The 21,534-nt window shown below is 42.0% G+C and overlaps 1 long non-coding RNA gene across 2 annotated transcripts in view; it reads right to left on the bottom strand.

Moving 5' to 3' along the window:
* LOC142071918 (uncharacterized) overlaps positions 1-21,534 on the bottom strand; it is a 63,544-nt gene that overhangs the window by 36,447 nt on the left and 5,563 nt on the right. The gene's annotated exons all lie outside the window — the stretch shown is intronic.

A 21,534-nucleotide genomic window follows, 5' to 3' on the forward strand; every position in this document is an offset into this window, starting at 1 on the left:
CAAGTGAATCCACTCTAGAGAGAACTGCGGGAAGGGTTATGCAGCCTCCTGACCAAGACCCCTGTTCCCACCACTGTTACTTTCACAGGGCTTTGGCAGTTGAGCCCCTGACTCACCAAGGTCCTCTCCGCTAAGGGTGACTCCCCCCGTCCCTCATTTGGAAGAGGTTAAGCACAGTCCTGCTTCCCTGCATTCCCACAATAATCACAACCTTGACAACAGCATTTCTTCAGTACTAACGTGATTTGTGACCCAACACCAGCCAAGCTGATTACAATGAGCAAAACACTGCTCCATCTGCTGAATATCTAAGCAAATCTAAGCAAAGCAGGAGCAAACAGCAGGAGCAAGCTGTATTTACAAAACCACACCCAGAGTCTCTCCCCCTCCCAGCTAACTGTCAGGGAAGCATTCATTCAGACCCTGCTTACACAAAGGTAAGAGGAGTTTACTTTATTTAGGGAGGATGTTGCCCTAAGGAAAAAAGGGTAGAGACCAGCAGACTGCTAGTTATTCAAGATGGCCTTGTTCTAACACCAACACGACCTGTGACCAGATAGGCATTGTTGATGTTACCATACAAGTTTGCTTGCTCTGCTTAGTTCGGTGCTAGGGATCTCACTATTGACCTTCAAGTACAGCAAGATTCAGTACATTTAATACATTGAAAAACACTGTGACATCATCTTTCTTGTACATTTAGTAGATCCGTTGAAATTAAACAGACACCACAGTTATGAATATCACATAAATGCTAGACATACAGTGTTTAATTCCATATACATAACTCACCAGAAAGATCAAAATTATTCTGAGTTTGCTTGTTATAAACAACCTCTCAACATTCATAGTTGTTTTATCTGGATCATTAAGTGGAAAAATGAAGTTGAGTCTTTTTCATCATTCACATAACCCCTGAATATGGCCTTGAGTGGTGCATTTAACAACAAAAAGTATGGTATTTATGCTCCATAGCACACTCCCCACACATCATACCGACATTTGGGACTAAACTACATTATATGAGACTGTGCCCCTTTCAAATCATAAAATAGATACATAGGGCTAAATTTTCATTCAAATTAATTCCATTGACTTTATTGGTGTAACTAAGCCTGGAAGCTGACCCCAATGAATAGGAATACCAATTACACGGATTATTATTATTATTAAAAAGTATTTCTATAGCACCAAACATTTATATGGCCCTTCACAAACAGATTGAGACACATTTCCTACCCCCAAACGTATATAAGCAAAGGAAGACAAACAAATTGTTTTCAAAGAGAAATGGGAAAATAGTTCAGGGAAGGGAGAGCTTGGAAAGATTTTCATGAGGAGGAAGATCCTTGGAACAAGTGTGATTTAAGGGATGATGTGAAAGAGGAGAGAGGGGGATAAGACTTGGAGTACAGAGAATAGAAATTTCTTCAAATCATAGGGGGCAACACAGTAGAGGGTACAAAGTCAAAAGCATTAAAAACAAAAAGATACAGGCCCTTTCTACATTGAGCAAATTCACATTAGTACACTGCTGAAGTTTTATCAGTACAAACCCCAGATATATACATTGCTCTAGGGCAAAGTTGGGTTCATACCAGTGCAGTTTAATTCAGTAACATACTGAAGTAAGCTGTACCAGTATAAACCCCACTTTGTGCCAATACAGCATATCTGCATCTAGGGGTTGTATCAGTGTAACTACATCAAAGTAGTTCTACTGCTGAGAATTTCCTTAAGGGAGACAGGGTCTACGAAGACCAGGAGTTGAGTTCCACCAGGAACGGAGGCCCCAGGCAAGGACAAACAGGTGTAGAAACAGCAGTGGCTATGTGGGCGTGGAACACACACGCACACGCACACACACACAAACGTTTAAGGTTATTTTTAATCATTTACATTATATTACACCTTTATAATTTAAGTATTATTTGCTTCCTTTCCCATGGCTGCTATGAATGATGTGCTGCCTGTCTTGAATTGAATTGTCTACTGCAGTGCTTGGAAGACCTAGAAATTTCCTATAACAGAGGAACAAGGCACCTGGGGTGAAATCCTCTTTAGGGGTACAGAACAGGGTTAAAATTCCCAATTTTCCCTTGAGAGGAAACCAAACTTTTCTGAATTAGTTCATTCCATTGCTAGCTGGAAATTTCACTTTGGGCTTTGGATACAATATGGGAGCTGTTCGCCAATATTAATCGTACAGAATGTATGTAGGTCATCTACGGCTAGCAACCTGGCAATTGTGCAAATACAGATTCCCTCCTCCTCCGCCCCCTCCATTATAACTGCCTTTGTCGACATAAAAGGAAAGCAAAGTATCTTAAACAAAAGACTTCAAAAGCCCAATGCAGTTTTGTTATTCAGTTTTTTACCAGAAGCATCACTAAGGCCAGTCTGAGGTTACAGATCTTGTCAGAAGAACTATGATTTCATATCATTTGGTTATGCTGAGATTGGTTTATTTTTAGAGAGATTTTAAGCTTGTTAACTTTAAATTGGAGGGGAAAGAAATCATTCCTATTTAGCTATCATTACGAACACCAAAGCTGCCTGTTCTGTCTCTGACGGTACAGAAGCAGGCTGTTTATTATCATCTGAACTAGCAGCATATTTTGCCACTATGGCAACAGAATAATATTGAAAAGATAAAGGAGCATTGCTGTGATTAGATACACCAAGGATTATTTCATTCTAAAATATGAACTCCCTCAAGGATTTATATTTATCCTGTTTACAGCCACTGGTCACAGAAAGGATAAACAAAAGTGACATAAAACCCATATACGCTGACAAAGTTACTACCAAATGCATTATCAACAGAATTCAGCACAATGCACTGATAATTTGCTGATATTTACTTGCAGCCCGGAAGTATGAATACACAGAAGAGCAAATCTTCTCAGCTTAATAGCATCTAGCTATTTTTGTTTATGACTTTTTCATAACAGTAATGGTCTTTAAAGGGACACTCTCAACATTAAACTGACTTTTTTTTTAAAATGCCCTTGCCTGTATTACTAACAATCTCCTAGGTTATTGTTATTTAATAATTACATTAGCAGCCAAAGGCCCCAATCAGGACCAGTTCCCTTTTGTGCAAACACATCAGATAACACAATCTCCATCCATCCTGCAGAATTGGAAAGCTAAAAAGATGAGTGATGATACATGCAGGTTGGTTAGAGAGAGACAGAGATACAAATATATAAATATTTATATATATTTGCCGTTTTTATAAATTATTATCAGTAGATGAAATAAGTGAAAACTATCCCCATCTGCTCCTCTGCCTTGCCAGCATTCATTAAAATAGAAAGAATTTTAAAAAAATCGAATTTGCTTTTCATCATTTGTAAAGTTCATTTACTTTTCTTCTCTCAATTTGATCAATAGACCGGTTAGTTGCACTTTCAAAATGGTACAATGTTATTGTGTCTAGGTGTCCACAGTATAGTGGGACAGTTAATTTTTTTAAAAAGTTTTCTTTAAAACTTAAAGAACATACCATGGACATATTTTCATACATAAAAGTGCAATGACCCCACCACCATCATCAGTAACTTCAATAAGTCTTAAGTACATGCTTAAGTATCTTGCTGAATTGGGACCTTAAACCCTATGTACTCAGGAATTGCCAACCACCTAATCTCTCTGTGATGTCCGAGATGAACCAGACTAGGACTGCTGGAAATCCCAAAATATATTCATGAGAGGACAGGAAATAGGACCTTTTCTGACAGTTGCCTCCCTGCTTGAAATTCTCATCCCAAGGAGAATCATAGAATCAGAGAATATTAGGGTTGGAAGGGACCTTAGGAGGACATCTAGTCCAACCCCCTGCTCAAAGCAGGCCCAATCCCCAACTAAATCATCCCAGCCAGGGCTTTGTCAAGCCTGACCTTAAAAACGTCCAAGGAAGGGGATTCCACCATCTCCCTACCTAACCCATTCCAGTGCTTCACCACCCTCCTAGTGAAAAAGTTTTTCCTAATATCCAACCTAAACCTCCCCCACTGCAACTTGAGACCATTACTCTTTGTTCTGTCATCTGCTACCACTGAGAACAGTCTAGATCCATCCTCTTTGGAACCCAGTCTCAGGTAGTTGAAAGCAGCTATCAAATCCCCCCTTATTCTTCTCTTCTGCAGACTAAATAATCCCATGTCCCTCAGCCTCTCCTCATAAATCATGTACTCCATCCCCCTAATCATTTTTGTTGCCCTCCACTGGATGCTTTCTAATTTTTCCACATCCTTCTTGTACTGTAGGGCCCAAAACTGGATACAGTACTCCAGATGGGGCCTCACCAGTGCCGAATAGAGGGGTATGATCACATCCCTCAATCTGCTGGTAATGCTCCTACAATGCTTCCCTGCACTTTTGAGCCAGTATGCCTCACCTCTCATTTAGAAAGACCATCTCTAGACAAAAAACAAAAGAATGGTGCAGTGCTCTAGCCTGGGGCTCAAGCAATGCACATTCAGTTCCTTGCACCACCACAGATGTCCTTTGGGACCTTGAGTAAGTTATTTAGCTTCTTTGTGTCTCCGTTCGTCACCTGTAAATGGGGATTATTATACTTCCCTCCTTCACAAGAGTGTTGTGAGGATAAATTCATTAAACATTTTGAGACATTCAGATATTATGGTAATAGAGTTCATATAAGTACCTAGATAGACAGGTGCCAGACTGCCATAGATCTAACTACACTGACTTTTAATAGGAGTTAGGCACCCATCTATCATTTATGACATTGAAAGTCCCCCCTTTAGGATGAAATGAGCATGACAGATTTCTTTGACATGCCCTTTCAGCATGACAAAATTTTGATTGCCTCGGCTGATTTTGTTAATCTTTATTGTATGCAAGAAAAATATCTATACTGCAGATATGGAAGTTGATCAACTATGTAATAGGAGAGTTTTGAATGCATACAATTCTATAAAAAGAAATTAATTACATTTTAACTACAAAATGAAAAAAATAAATGTTCAATGGAGAGATCAACTAAGTCTCTTGCTAATCATTATAGAGCTGCTATTCTGCCTCGATTCATTTTTGTGTACTAAAGTGAATAGAGCTTGTATAGCCTGTTTTATAATTTGGCATGAGCCTAAACTAAAATAGATCTGACCCACTCCTCTTCCACACGCCCATTACACACACTCACAGATTCCCTGAACCCTGGAGAGATTTGAATCTGAGCTTTACATTACACCTCTAAACTGGGACAAACAGGAAAACCAAATTCTGAGACCTTTGAACTTTGGGGATGTTTGGGTTCTGATCCAAACCTGGTTCTGAGCTTCATGGCATGGATCACTCTCTTTTCATAATCCATCATTTCTGATGCCAGAAATATATTAAAGGAAACAAACTGTAAGGTAACATTAGGTTTATGCAAGACAGAAGCAAAGAGGGTCTAAAAGAGTGATGCCCATTGTAATCAAGTGCAGTTGCAAGCTAAGTACAGGACTAGAATAAGGCACAGACAATTTAGGCACATCCCTATGGCCCAATTTGGGCAGTGAAGCCCAACCTAAGTAGCGCTGTGACTACTGTTCCCTCTAAGCTGTGTGCGTGTGCACACAGATCCTAAACCCCGCGCACACGGCAAAACACCGCACAGATAAAAATTTGCACAGAAGTTTTTTGCGCATGCGGCCTGTCAAAAATTTGCACAGAAGAAATTTTTTGTGCACACCGCCTGTCAAAAATTAAAGGAAACATTGGCTGTGACCCTACTCACCTAAGTGGCAACCCACATGCCACTCATTCAAATTTCACTGACACCCCCCTTCTGATGGAAGGGTGGCAGGGCCCAACCCTGAGTGGGCAGGGGGTGGCCAAAGCTGCTTCTCCTTGCCATGCGATGGGGGCAACTGCTGCACCAGAGCTCCCCCTCACGGCCTGCCCCAAGTTGCTCTGCTTCCTGAAGCCTGTGTCCCTCTGCTCTGCCTGCAGGATTCACTCAGCAGCAGCCTCAAGACTTACAAGTTGTGGTGAGTGCCCACACAGAGGAGCTGGCCAGGAGAGGAGCGGCAGGGAGCCCTGAGTGGGTGGACAAAAGGGGATTTTGCCTAAGGCCCAGTGGATAAGTTCTGCGGCAGCAGTTCTGCGGAAAAGGACCTAGGGGTGACAGTGGACGAGAAGCTGGATATGAGTCAGCAGTGTGCCCTTGTTGCCAAGAAGGCCAATGGCATTTTGGGATGTATAAGTAGGGGCATCGCAAGCAGATCGAGGGACGTGATCGTTCCCCTCTATTCGACATTGGTGAGGCCTCATCTGGAGTACTGTGTCCAGTTTTGGGCCCCACACTTCAAGAAGGATGTGGATAAATTGGAGAGAGTCCAGCGAAGGGCAACAAAAATGATTAGGGGTCTGGAACACATGAGTTATGAGGAGAGGCTGAGGGAGCTGGGATTGTTTAGCCTGCAGAAGAGAAGAATGAGGGGGGATTTGATAGCTGCTTTCAACTACCTGAAAGGGGGTTCCAAAGAGGATGGCTCTAGACTGTTCTCAATGGTATCAGATGACAGAACGAGGAGTAATGGTCTCAAGCTGCAGTGGGGGAGGTTTAGATTGGATATTAGGAAAAACTTTTTCACTAAGAGGGTGGTGAAACACTGGAATGCGTTACCTAGGGAGGTGGTAGAATCTCCTTCCTTAGAGGTTTTTAAGGTCAGGCTTGACAAAGCCCTGGCTGGGATGATTTAACTGGGAATTGGTCCTGCTTCGAGCAGGGGGTTGGACTAGATGACCTTCTGGGGTCCCTTCCAACCCTTATATTCTATGATTCTATGATTCTATGATTCTAAGTATAAAGATAACATTGGAAGGTACAAGTAAGGTGCTTTATGCTTTTATGAGGACTTTGGAACTGATTTATCCTGCAACATGCTCGTCATAACATTCTGATTACCGATTGGAGCATTTCTGTTCATTTAAATAGCATAAATGAATAAACGTGCTGAGAACAAGTTGAGCTGAGGAAAATGTTGAATTATTCATGTGACTAACTACGCTTACTCATGCCTACTATAAACTGAATCCTAACCTGAAGGTTTACAGTTTATTTTGTGTTTTTACATCACAGCAGAAGTATATCATGCTGTAAAACTGCCTCTTGCTAACTATATTTTGGGAAACAGCTTGTCACAGAGCAGCTCGGTCACTCTACCCAATGTACACACTGCTTGACCAGTTCATGTGGGCTCACAGTCACAAACACACATCAGATTGGTACCCTTTCACCATGTCATAAATATAAAGGGAAGGGTAAACACCTTTAAAATCCCTCCTGGCCAGAGAAAAAATCCTTTCACCTGTAAAGGGTTAAGAAGCTAGGATAACCTCGCTGGCACCTGATCAAAATGACCAATGAGGAGACAAGATACATTCAAAAGCTGGGGGGAGGGAAAAACAAAGAATCTGTCTTTGTGATGCTTTTGCCGGGGACAGAACAGGAATGGAGTCTTAGAATTTAGTAAGTAATCTAGCTAGATATGCATTAGATTATGATTTCTTTAAATGGCTGAGAAATTAAGCTGTGCTGAATAGAATGGATATTCCTTTCTGTGTGTCTTTTTGTAACTTAAGGTTTTGCCTAGAGGGATTCTCTATGTTTTGAATCTAATTACCCTGTAAGGTTTTTACCATCCTGATTTTACAGAGGTGATTCTTTTTTACTTTTTACTTCTATTAAAATCCTTCTTTTCAGAAACGGAATGCTTTTTCATTGTTCTTAAGATCCAAGGGTTTGGGTCTGTGGTCACCTATGCAAATTGGTGAGGATTTTTACCAAACCTTCCCCAGGAAGTGGGGTGCAAGGGTTGGGAGGATTTTGGGGGGAAAGACGTTTCCAAACAATGCTTTCCTAATAAATAAACCCAGATAAACGTTTGGTGGTGGCAGTGGAAGTCCAAGGGCAAAGGGTAAAATAGTTTGTACCTTGGGGAAGTTTTAACCTAAGCTGGTAAAAGTAAGCTTAGGAGGTTTTCATGCAGGTCCCCACATCTGTACCCTAGAGTTCAGACTGGGGAAGGAACCTTGACACACCACATGTGAAAATCTCTTTCCTTACAAAGTATAACAATGTACTGCAGGCCTACAGCAAGAGGAGGCTTCCACCCAGCCTTCACTCCTCAGCCAGGGCTGACCCTCTGACCCTCCTGTTCCTCCCACTTATATCCTCCCAATCATAGGTGTCGACTCCTTGGGTGCTCTGGGGCTGGAGCACCCACGGGGAAAAATTAGTGGGTGCACTGCACCCACCGGCAGCCAATCTCCCTGCTCTGCCCCCTCACCTCACCTCCGCCTCTGCCTCCTCCAGCGCGCCGTGTCTCCGCTCCTCCCTCCCCCCAGCGCTTGCCAGTGCCAAACAGCTGTAGGAAGCTCTGAGAGAAAGGGGGGAGGAGTGGGAATGTGGCGCGCTCAGGGGAGGAGGCAGGGAAGAGGCAGGGCCAGCACAGGGATTTGGTGAAGGGGTTGAAATGGGGCGGGAGACGGGACAGGGCCAAGGGCAGAGGGGGTTTGAGCACCCACCAGCGCCAGAAGAAGTCGGCGCCTATGCTCCCAATTACGGAGCCATTTGCTCCATTAGCCAAGCAATCACCACCCAAGTGTCAGTAATCCCCAACAGAAATTGAGTAATGGGCTTCAATTAAGCCTGTGCTCTTCCCAGTACTGCAGCAACCTCTGTGCCCAAGACACTACTAATAATGCCCTGTCACACAGGCCGCTCTCATAAATTATGGAACAGGCATATTTTTGCAAATGAATGGTAACAGTGCTCAGCCTGCTTAATTTGGCGATATGATGAAAGATGGATTTAAACTAAATGTGAATGGATGGCTATGGTTTCATTCATCCTGACACATTTTATGAAGAAAAATACTATTTAAATCAAAATAAGTTTGCAAAAGGCCCAGCTTATGCAACAGAGATAAACGAGGCTGGTTTTGCAATTCTGATTTCTTTTTCAGGAATGAATCATTTATGCAACTCTAGCAAGGTCTACACTACAGACTTATATCCATACAACTATGTCATTGAGGGGTGTGAAAAATCCACACCCCTGAGTGACGTAGTTATACCGACCTAACCCCGAGTGTAGACAGCCCCATGTCAACAGAAGAGTGTCTCCCATCAACATAGCTACCTCCTCCCATGGAGATGGATTAACTATGCTGACCGAGAAACTCCCCGGTTGGCACAGGAGCATCTTCACTTAAGTGCTCCATAAGTGCAGCTGCAACAATGCAGTGTTTTAAGTTTAGACCTGCTCTGTGTTCCTAATGGGGCTCCCCAACATGCTCTCCTGACCCTAAATGTGAAAGGGAGGAGAAGAATCTCCAGTAGATGGTGCCTACATTTTGCATTCATTGGTCCCAGTCAGTCAGGAATGTGTCTACATGGCCGCCAAACCACAGAAGTTGCATTGACTTCCTGGACTGTGCAGCTGCAGAGTTTATTCCTGGTTGCAAAAGAGAAATCTTCTCTGTTATGCAAAATCAGGTGTTCAACATCACACCCTGTCCAGGAGTGGAATCCCTGACTTTGCCCAAACTTAAGTACATCCAGGGAACTCAGGTGCTGAAAATTTAAGAAATATATAGCTGTGGTCTTGGAGGAAGAGTTTCACCCACAATGCAATGGCAGATGGGAGAAAATATCTACTCTATAAGCTTAGGCAAGTTGCTTCATCTCTTCGTGTCTGCCTCTCCTCCCACCCTGTACTTGGATTGTAAGATCTTTGGGGGGCAGGGACTCTCTTATTATGGGACCCAAGCATAATGTCACCTTTGCCCCACTTCCTTGAATCCTGTGCTGAATTCAATTTGGCCAGACTGTGAGTTTACAGTTCTAGTGGACCAAATTTCTAGGCTTCATAGTTTCCTCATGACCTAGCAGAAGGCACATGCTGTGACCATATAGTTAGAGAACTTCCAGCACTCCTGCAGGAGAGCATATCAACACCTTCACTCAAGCACAACACTGGCAGCAGCTGCTTGATCAACTTCCACTTCCTCACCCCGCTCAATATTTCCCGGAAATTGCAGGTCTGAGAAATCTGGTCATTGACATTAGTCTTTGTAGAAAACTAACACAAATTGCTTCTGTACCAAGCCAACCACAGGCTCGACAATCAGGGTTGCTACCTTGAATTATGTTGAGGTCTTAAGACCTGTCCATTTGATTGAGGAAGTTGCCAATGAACAAGCAACTGATTGGTTAAATGGATATTTAAATTGTAAGAAACTGTAATAGAGTAGAGACAAAGATTGCTATTGTAAGATAAAGAGTATCTGGCTTTTTTAAACCTGCCAAGATTTAATTACAAATATATGTATGAACCTGCTGGAGACACTAATACACTATCTAAATAAACAGAAGAAGGTTACGATACCTTAATACCTAGGGCCAGCGGTTAACTTCTCATGCTCTCTCCCCTGTCTTTGCTCTATAGGGCACCTACACTAAATTTCCTCTTTTCTGGGACAATTAATGCATGTTGTCCTTCTCTACATCACCTCACCTTTATGCCAAGCTGTATCAAAAGCCAACATGCAGAATTATGATCTAAAGCATCTCAATATTCCAATACTAATGTATACAACAATAAAAAAGAAACATACGTCACTCAATTAGAGCTTCCTGTAACAAGTACCACAGCTCTTCCCACAAAGGAGAATTCTGGGTCATAAAAATGCATTAATTAGGATAGCAATATACCAAGCAATATACCAAGAGGACCATGCCTAGAACTGTCAAGAAAATAATATCCCTGTTGCCAGAATATTTTTGAACAAACTGGACCTAGGAGGATGCCACCATTATGAATAAATAACCTATTGCATTTCTCAATACGTTGCATGGATGGTGCATGTTGGGGTACCCTGAGACCTTTCCACTCAGCTTATCCAGAATGCCTCATCCAGTTCTGGGAGAACAGTTCATCTAGTTCTCTGGGATCCAAAACATTCAGTTTGACTCCAACTCACCGGGTTACTTTATCAGGCATGTAACAGCTCTTTGCCCACATTGGCCGGGGCCAGATGCAGGGGTTTTAGGTACTAGGTAATACCACAATTCCAAATCATATTAACATACCACTAAGGATTTCCCTATAACCCCCGTGAATTTCCCCATCACCCTCCTCCCCCTCCCCCCTGTTAGCAGTGTTTTCAATTGAGTCAGATGGAAATTTGTATTGAAAATTGAAACATTAATACACACTTTAAAAGCATATACAGTATATGAGAAAATACTTGTACGTGAGAAAGCATGGGTTTGAAACGTATGAACAAAGACTGGCTTCCTCATACAGCTGTTATTTATGACAATGTCAGTGCATTTCTTTCAGCTATATTGGCCTACCTAATAATTTCAAATTATTTGTTTCAGAGTAGCAGCCGAGTTAGTCTGTATTCGCAAAAAGAAAAGGAGTACGAGTGGCATCTTAGAGACTAACCAATTTATTTGAGCATAAGCTTTCGTGAGCTACACCTCACTTCATCGGATGCATTCCTAGACTAACCAATTTATTTGAGCATAAGCTTTCATGAGCTACAGCTCACTTCATCGGATGCATTATGATTTGTAACCAAGGTCTGAATGAGCTCTTCCCTGACATCTAGAGATGAGCCAGGGGTGGGTGAAAAGGCTTCAGGACCAAACTGTATTTACATGAACTCACCTACTCTGCCTAGGTGTCCAGCAGACAGAGCTGCGCTGCCAAGTTATCAATTTTGTCTCGTGCTGGGTTACAAATCACGTTAGTATTAAATGTGGGGGGTCATGAAATGTTGTTATCCTTATTGTATGAGTAAAGGGCAGCAGAACTGTACTTAGCCTGCCTGTATGAGGTATCCCTCAGTGCTTAATTTGTGCCAGGGCTTGCCAGGGCTGAGCCCCAGCACCTCTAGGCTTGGCAGTTCATGGCCCTGGGACCTCTGGGCTTGCCACATCAGTTATGAAAGTAACACACTTGCTTGATCCCTGGCACCTCTTTAGTTAGAAATTAAGCACTGGTCACCTTCAGCTGAACTGCACTCGCTAAGCAGGAGGTTTGGATGCCATATCCTAGTGAAGAGAGAGAGGGTGGGTGACAAGTGTTTTGCTTGGTGGTGTGGGCTCTGCCTAAGAGTCACAGGCACTATTTAACCTGCCCCTCTCTCCTGTTTAGAGATAGAGCTGATTAGGCTCTATAGAGAGTCTTTTGGACCGTGTTTCTGTGGAAGAGACTGCCCAGCCTGCACTAGCAGCAAGGTTCCCCCACTGAGAGCTGAAATCACTGAGAGCTGGGTGTAAGTTCGAGAGACCGACTCGCAGAGGTCACAGTGGCAGATGGCAGAAGAAGCTGATGGTGCAAGGCCATTGGAGACAGAGTGGTGGAGTGAACAGTGGCACGATGAACAATAGCGGCCAGAGCATTTGTTTGTTGGACTATGTTTTAGTGACTTTGCCCCAGAATGCTAGATTTCTGACTGGGAAACATATAAATATACTTTTCCTAGTAGGCCAAGATTTTAAAAATGCATTATTTGCCAAGGTCATTACCTCACATCATCGCTATCTCGAGAGGTCATTATCTTGGGGAGTTTCTGTACTAAACTTTTTTATTATTATAATTAATTTTTGTGTAAAACCAGCCATATTGGGTCAGACCAATGGTCAATCTACCCCAGCATCCTGTCTTCTGATAGTGGCCAATCCCAGGTGCTTCAGAGGGAATGAACAGAAGAGGGAATCATCGAGTGATCCATCCCCTTTCATCCACTTCCGGCTTTTGGCAAACAGAGGCTAGGGACACTCAGAACATGGTGTTGCATCCCTGCCTATCCTGGCTAATAGTCATTGATGGACCGAGCCTCCATGAACTTATCTAGTTCTTTTTTGAACCCTGTTATAATTCTGGCCTTCAGAACATCCCTGGAAAAAAGTTCCATAGGTGACCATGCATTGTGTGAAGAAGTACTTCCTTTTGTTTGTTTTAAACTTGCTGCCTATTAATTTCATTGGGTGACCCCTGGTTCTTGTGTTAAGTGAAGGGATAAATAACACTTCCTTATTAATTTTCTCCACACCAGTCAAGATTTTATAGGTCTCTATCATATCCCCTCTTAATCATCTCTTTTCCAAGCTGAAAAGTCCCAGTCTTTTTAATCTCTCCTCATAGGGAAGCTGTTCCATACCCCTAATCATTTTTGTTGCCCTTCTCTGTACCTTTTCCAATTCCAATATACCTTTTTGTCTATTCTTTACAGAATATAGTTAGCACATCTTTACTGCAAACCCACCATTGAGTCAACCAGGGGTGACCAGAACTGCATGCAGTATTCAAGATGTGAGCATACCATGGATTTATATAATAAAAGTGGAGGAGCTTGGTTTGCCAGACTAATCAGCCAAGCCAATACTGACAAGGCTGCAAACACCATGCCTCTGGACTGCATTGACATGCAGAAAGCCTTATAAACCAGTCATTGTCAAAGCCAAGTTTAGAATTAGGCTATTAAGAATGTTGGAGAACAACTCCGTTTATGTGAATCAACATGGCTGTTGCATCATACTTTCTATTTAAGCAAGAGATAACACACACTACAAACTGGAGGCCAATGTTAACTGCATTGTCACTTGTTAATTCTGAAGTTGGAAACTGGTTCTGAACAAGACTGGCACATGCTCACTATCTTTCTGCAAAAAACTCCGCTGACGGTCTAGAAGCATGCAGTGCAACAGTGAAAGTCTCAGCAGTTGAAATAACTCTCTCACCATATTCAAAAACTGTGCATACATGGCTGATGAATGCACCAATGCAAATAGGCATCAAATATTAAGTCATTGCGTATGTTATCTTGATGTCCATGGTAGGCCAGTAGATGCATTCTAGCTGTTCAGGTTATAGAAGACATCAGCAGCATATGTGACATCTTAGAAGAGTTAAATGCTTGTAAACTGAACCCCAAACAGATGGCTACTTCTGCATTTGATGGAGCTACAAACTTCTCTGGAAGACATAGTGGAGTACAAGCTTTGCTCAGAGAAAAGTGTAACCCTGATCTCTCCTATACACATTGCAGAGGCCATCTACTCCAGCTAGCGCTAGTATGAGCTGCAGAATCTTCAAAAGACATTAAAAAGCCATAAATTTAATGGCTTTGTTATACTCTTTTTTCAGCAAGAGTCAGAAGGACTGAATGTCTTGGAAACAAATAGAGGATACACTGGGACTGAAGTTCAAATTAGTCCAACCTGGGAAAACCCGCTGGCTTTATCATGGCTTTCCTTAGCTGTTGTCTTAAAATTACTGCAACCATTAATACTGGCTTTGGAAAGTATCTACCAAGATAGGACAGATCTAAGTAGTGAGGCTGGTGGACTACTTTTGTTACTAAGTTCAGAGAAGACTATCACCATTCTCTCTCTTGTAAGTCTACTGTTGAAACCACTTGGGTTTAAACAATACCATCCAGGCATCTGTTACGACAGTAGTAGATCTTTGTCCAGCAATAGAAGCTACCCTTGGATCAATCAGAGAGATATCCACTGAAAACGTACTGGAAGAAACAAAGACTTCAGTCCAGAAGTTGGCTAATGAAGGCACTTATATTGACTCCGTAAGTGAAGAAGTGTTTGTTAAACCAGCTGAAAAAGTACACAGACTTGATTCTTACAAATCTACAATAGCGATTTCTGGATTCTACTCAACCTCTACAGAGCTTTTACAGATGCCTGTCTTACAAAACACCTACAGTTGAGTGGAGTGAGGCACTACCAGCAATGGGTCTGCTATGTGATCAGGACAGAATAGAGAATTTTGAATGCAGAATGGAATATCATACGACGAACGAATGAAGATTTAACTTCAACTTTTTCTTCTTTATCATCACTAGTGGTTCGACCCAATCTTTGTGCTATTTTTCCTGGGATGAAAGAAGTAGGAATTCATCTCAAGCTACTCCCAGTCACAACAGCTACAGTTGAGTGTTCTTTTTCCTCATTAAATAGAATTTTGTGTTCTGAAAGAAGTCGCCTTCTGCCATTTTTGTCAATTGAATTATTTAAGATGAAATTGAAAGGCCAGTACCTGGAAGAACAGTGCCAAGACTAATCAGAGTAGTCAACCAGAACAGAGGCATTTAGCATCATAACTTACAGTTAGTCATGTTTACTCTTGTAATTACATGGGTATTCAAAGGAATAATAGTCTAAAGCTCAGCATTGTGATTGGCTAAAAGATTCAATTTCTGATTATTTTCTTCTGCAGATATTGCAGTAGATAGAAAAGTGCCAAGATGGGCAGAGGTTGATGGATTTATTATTTATGGTAAGAAAAAGAAAAACACAGTTGCATCCACATACACAAATATGTTGACTCAATGGTGGGTTTGCAGTAAAGATGTGCTAACTATATTTTGTAAAGAATAGACAATTTCAGGAAATCAAAGGGACAGCTTCCTTCCTTAGATTATAACTGTATAGTATGGTATCCCCTGGCTAGGATGCCCCCAGCCCCGCCCCTCCCGCTCCCCTACAATAGCTAGATTGCACAAGGGAGATATGATTTCATGGTCCATGATGCATTTTTCATGGCCATGAATTCAGTAGGGCCCTAACTGTAAGGGAGGCTGCTAGTATAGCAATGCCTACGTCCCTCTGTGGATCTGGGCTCTTGCCTTGTTATATGCCTGTAAAGTGCCATGGTAATAATAAATCAATCAATTATAATTACAATTATAATTAAATGTTTCCCCCCAAAAAGGAAAACATTATTGTACTTCTGTGGAAACTGGCTTAGCCAAACCCATGTAGGGATGTGGCAGTTCCGCAGCATTTGAAATCTTTACATCAAGCCTGGATGGTTTTTCAAGACATCCTTTAGCTAAAACAGAAATTATGGCCTTAATGCAGAAATTACTGTGTCTTTGTTATGCAGGAGGTCAGACTAGAATCATAATAATCTCTTCTGGCCTTAAACCTATGAATCTATGAAACACTTTAAGAGTTATAACAGCAGCCCATTATAGTTTGAATATTGGCCACTTTAGGCCCCAATATCACAATGATATTACTAACACAGATCCTGGCCCCCCAGGTGGTACACCAGTGAAGTCAAAGGACTGTGCACAGGCACAAGAATCTGTCTATATAGATCAGTTTGCAGGGCTGGGGCTCAGACTAGCTTCACAGGAGCCATTCCAGCCTAAGGATATAATATGCATTTTATAAACTTCCAGGAAACTTAAAAGAAGAAGAAGAAGAAGACATAAGTTTTAGTTTATAATCAAACAACTTCCTGGGAGTGGTACAGAGTTAAAAGCTAAGAAATGTAAAGTTAAAAACTTATATAACTAAGACATTTTGGTCCAGGTTCTCTGGTCTGCTAAATTCACTTTGCACTGCAAAAATTAATTTAAACTAGCTGGAGATTGCACCTAGAGAATTCTCCCTGTGGAGAGGCAATCTCTACCCACATAGAACTGGTGAAGGCAGCAAAGCCACCTCCTCCTAAACCAGCTGCCCCCCAGACCCTGGTGAAAGCAGAAGGACAGGCCAGGCTAGGGATGGGTAGGCATGCCTGTGGTGAAGGAGGGACACAGTGAAGCCAAACTGCACTATGCCTACTTTGCCCACTGGTATAAGGTGATTTATGGAGCTTACACTGGCAGCAGAAGTTAGAATAGACTTTGCTGCTCCAGTTTTTGAAGGGCCAGAACAGCTGGGGATTAGGGAGAAGCAGCCAGTTCCCTGCAGCCACCACTGTCCACTCTGACCAGCACAGAGAGAACTGGTGCCTCTGTATACTAACTCATCTATATAGACATCTAAGAAACAAGGTGCTCAGCCACAGAGAGAGAGTGTCTGGCTACAAGGTGGGTGGAGGGAGCCACACATTACTACCTGTTTGGAATAGAATGCCAGATGGATACAGGTAATTGTACCTTGTAGTGGATGTATAGCATGAATGGGCACAAATTCTGAGCAACTAGGTGATAGCTGTCACTGTGGCGTTTTAAGGTTAAAAGGATATTGTCACCTTGAAAGAGTCACCATTTTTGTCTGATATGTTACCTACTATTGTCCCAAAAAATGCCTATGGTTACTTGAAACGAAAGAGATGGGGGAAAGAGATATGTCTCCATTTTTCAGTTTGTTTACATTGTGCCAGTGTAACCCACAGGGGAGTGTGTGTTACAGATACCCTGCTGTGTTCGATCCACAGAGCATACAAGTCTGTTACAGCTATTCCTAGAGAAGGGTGCTTTTTTAGCTCAAGCTGTAGTAGCTCATGCTTTTAATTCTGGAGGTCCCTAGTTCAAACCCTGGTGGGTTGGCCAAGATGGCTGTCACAACCAGGATGAGGGTGGTCTGTCCTAGTAGCCAGAGAAGAAGTTGGGAGTCAGGTTGAGACAGGCACCTGAAGGTCAGAGTCCAAGATGGGCCAGAGGGCAGACTGAGGTTCAGGCATCAGTAGGCAGGCAGGGTCAGGTTACCAGGAGATCGGGGTCAGGCATCAGATTACAGACCGCAATCAAATAGCAAAGCTGAGGACAAACCAGAGTCTAGAATTTATCACAAGCAGGGTCTGGAGCAGAGGCTTATAGGCAGTCTGTGTTGATGCTCAGATAGCTCCCCTTCATGACTTCCTGGTTTAAATATTGGTATCAGCCAATCAGGGGCCTATGAGGGACTGCCACTCAGGTCCTGCTGGGTGATACTTCCTGCCGAGCCCAGCCTCACATGACCCTCCCATGAAAACTCAACCTAAGCTTCCTGTGGCAATGCAAAGGGGTCAGCGTCCCAGCACCTCCCAGGGTCCAGGCCTGTCAGTTCTAACAATGGCAGTGGGCACACCAGCATTGTGTGTATAAGTGTAACACTGACAGATCCCAGTAGTCAGCAGGATCGAACCTGGGACCTCTGGAACTTAGTGCATGAGCGTTTACTGCATGAGCTAAAAGTCACATGGCCCTTAACTAAGGGATAGAGCAGATTTATTGATCTCTCTCTAAATTGTCTTAGTGCCACTAGATGGGACAGAGCACCACACCCAGGAGGTGTGTGGGTTACATAGGCAGTGTCAGAAAGGGCCTCGTTCTACAAGAACTACATGGGAGGTAACTCCCTCCTGAGTAGTTGTACACACAGAAGTTACTTTAATCACGTGTGTTAGTAGGACCGGACCCTCAGAGCTTCTCTATACACAAGAGTTGTACTGCTTTAACCACAGCTATACCAATACAACTCCAATAGCGTGGACAGTTATATTGGTATAAAGATGCTTTATACCAGTATAGCTATTCCCACAGGGAAGGGGAATAGCTTTACCAAAATAAGGTACCTTTATGCCAATATAACTGCATTCACACTCGGCGTTGTACTGGTGTAACCATTTCAATAGAAATTCACCATAACTGAAATAGTGATATTGGTACAAAACCAGTGTGTACACCAGGCCGTAGTCAGTTCTTTTGTTAGTGTGGGGCTTCAACAGTTGTAGCGGAGAGGAAATCATTTTTTTTAAATAGGAAAAGTGGATTATAAAATCACAAAAGATGGCAGAAGGACTCAGGACAACCACCTTTTTCAGATGCCTAGATTTCAAGGTGACTGTGTCCCTTTAAAAAATGCCATCACCAAGAAGGCAGAATATGCCAGTATCTTGACCGGGTTGCCTCAAGTGTCCTTGTCCAGAGGATGGATAATGTAATGGAGTAAATTGCTGCTGAGTTTTTTCTTCATCTTCAACAGTTCTTTCACTTAATAAATTAATCTAGAAGACAGAATCCTATTTAAAGCAAAGCATTTCCCTAATATGAAGCCCCACTCTCCTGCCTGCTACATTACAGCAATAGAGACCTAAGCACTCTTACCTTATGGAAATAATCCCTCTGTGCTCTTGGCCTGCTCTAGGGTCAGGCACCAGTATTGCCTGCTAACTGCTGGGAAATGACCTTGTGAATCAAGAGAGTGGAACTAGAAGTGCTGCTGATTTATAGCTTCAGTCAACACCACATGGTGGCAAAAATGCAATACTGCAGCTTCCCGCTGACAAATCAGAAACCGTCTACAACTATTAGCTTGTTAGTTTTGCTTCTTTATTTTTTTATCTATTCTTTCTTCTCATCTTGTAGAAGCTGATTTCACAGAACTTTAAAACAATATGCACTATATTTATATCAAACAAAATCCTCACCTGTCCCTCGCCTTCCTACGCACACTAAAGACTCTTCGACTCACAATTCCAATACTACATTTGAGGCCATGAATCTGCACAGAGATCCATCAGCACAGAACCTTATGCCTGCACACAGTCCTATGGAAGCTAATGGCATTGACTGAGATCTAAAATTAACTCAGGCCTGGTCTACATCTAAAAATTAGATCGACCTAGCTAAGTGAAAAATTGTGTACTCTGTGCAATGTAGTTAGATTGACCTAATGCCCACTGTAGATGCAACTAGATTGACAGATGAATTCTTCCATTGATTTAGCTATCATCTCTTGGAGAAATGGATTAACTCCACCAATGGAAAAAAAAAAACCCTTCTGTTGATGTAATAAGGATCTACACTATGGTGCTACAGTTGCACAGCTGCAGCACCATAGTGGGGCCACTGTAGAGTAGACATCTCCTGTGTCTTGAGCTGAAGGATCTGCCTACTCTGGAGATAATTAGTTCAACTTTTGTACCAGTTCAATCCCAACCTCTTCTACTTATATACTGGGGTGGATTTTTTTAACAATGGTGTCCCCATACACTGAATGACACTATCAAACTCATTTCAGGTAGGACCTGAAAAGGATGGTCCCATTTGGTGAAAAGTCAATGCTTTATCCACTAACCCACACCCCAATTTTACTGTGTTTGCAGAAACAGAGGAAAAGAACATTAGCCCCAGTCTTGCAACTAACTCAATAAAGGCACCAGGATACATTCATGTAGCACTCATTACAGAACTGGGGCCAGCATTTATACTGTAGCATCTCTCTGTCTTCATTTGATCTCAAGTTGTGCAGCAAATGTCATCACGCTGCAAGTAATTAAATTTCCCGATTGTCCCTTCCATGGAAGTGCTCTCTTCTCTTACTTTAAAAAAAAAACAGATGTACATCTTCATATTTGCCTCATTGCATGAAACTCTCTATGACAAAATGGAGGTCCAGATGCTTGTAACATGAATCCCAACAGGAAGCAAGTAATATCATTGTGAAAGTTCACACACCCAGAGGAGCCAAAAATGTGATTAGGAACAACAAAGTGGCAGATGGCTTCAAGTTGTTAACCAAGAACTGTTTTGGGTTTGGGTTTTTTTTCGATTTCTGATATTTTCAGGTTTGATTACAGCTAGTTTTTAAGAGTCCATTTTTTAATCACTGATTAATAAAATCATTCCTTGATTTAGATAGATAATGAGCTCTTTCTGAAGACTTGCACTCCCAGGGATGAACTGTCAACAAACTGGGGAGAGCCACAAAGTTCCCCAGACCCTTTCACGAAAAATTCAAAAATGGTCAGTTTTCTAAAATAAAAATGTTTTAAAATATTTGCTTCAGTGTTAACCTAAAGCCATAAACGGTTTGTACTGTAGTGTGCTTTTTTCATGCGGGTTCAGAACTTCAAAATAACAGATGGATGAAGTATGCATACAGATATCAAAGCAAGGAATAACATAGGACAGTTACATGGCACATGCTATGCAATTTTGGGACCGCATCCTCAGCTGGCATATTGGTTCATTAGAATCAGAGAAAAGAGTACTATTTACAGCAGCACTAATGCCACTCTCTACAGCAACTAGATATTTCTCAGCAATTTCCATCTCTATTGAGAAATGATACAGACAGAAATACATACTGTAAGTATCAATATTTAATGTCAAAAGGCTAGGGATTACAGAACAGTCTGGTTATAAGATATAAATGGATGTTCAGAACAGTCAGAGTTCTCCCAAATTCATTGCCATTTTATCTAGATTTAGTTCTTGTATTACTAAACATCCAAATATCCTTGGCTTTGGTTCAGATTCTTCTTGAGACTTCCGAGACTATAGAGAAATCACCAGTTTAATTGGAACGAAAGTGGACAAAGTAACTTTGTGTCTGATCCTGATTCCGTTGGCCTCAATGGCAAAACTCCCACTGAGTTCAACAGAAGCAGGATCAAGACTTGTGCTCTGTTACTGGTATATTGAGAGGAACAAGAATTATTTGCTTTCCAGCAAAATTTGCATTCATCAGGCAGTGAAATGTGACAGTGTTGCGGACACTCACTAACTAGGGCAACTTCATCTCAGGAGAGTACAAAAGATCACCCATTCTTTCCTTTTTGTGATACTCCTTTTTATACTCACATAACGCGGTGGATTATCTGCAGATATTCAATTCAGCCAACTACAGGTCTTCCTAGTTGACAAGCATAAAAATAATCTGGAGATTTATTCTGCTGTGGCAGCATACAAGTAACTCCCATTAAATTAAACAGGAAAAAGTGGTTTGACTTGAATAGGAGTTACATATTCC

The sequence above is a fragment of the Caretta caretta genome, chromosome 4, assembly GCF_965140235.1.
Source record: "Caretta caretta isolate rCarCar2 chromosome 4, rCarCar1.hap1, whole genome shotgun sequence".
NCBI classification, from domain to species: domain Eukaryota; kingdom Metazoa; phylum Chordata; order Testudines; family Cheloniidae; genus Caretta; species Caretta caretta.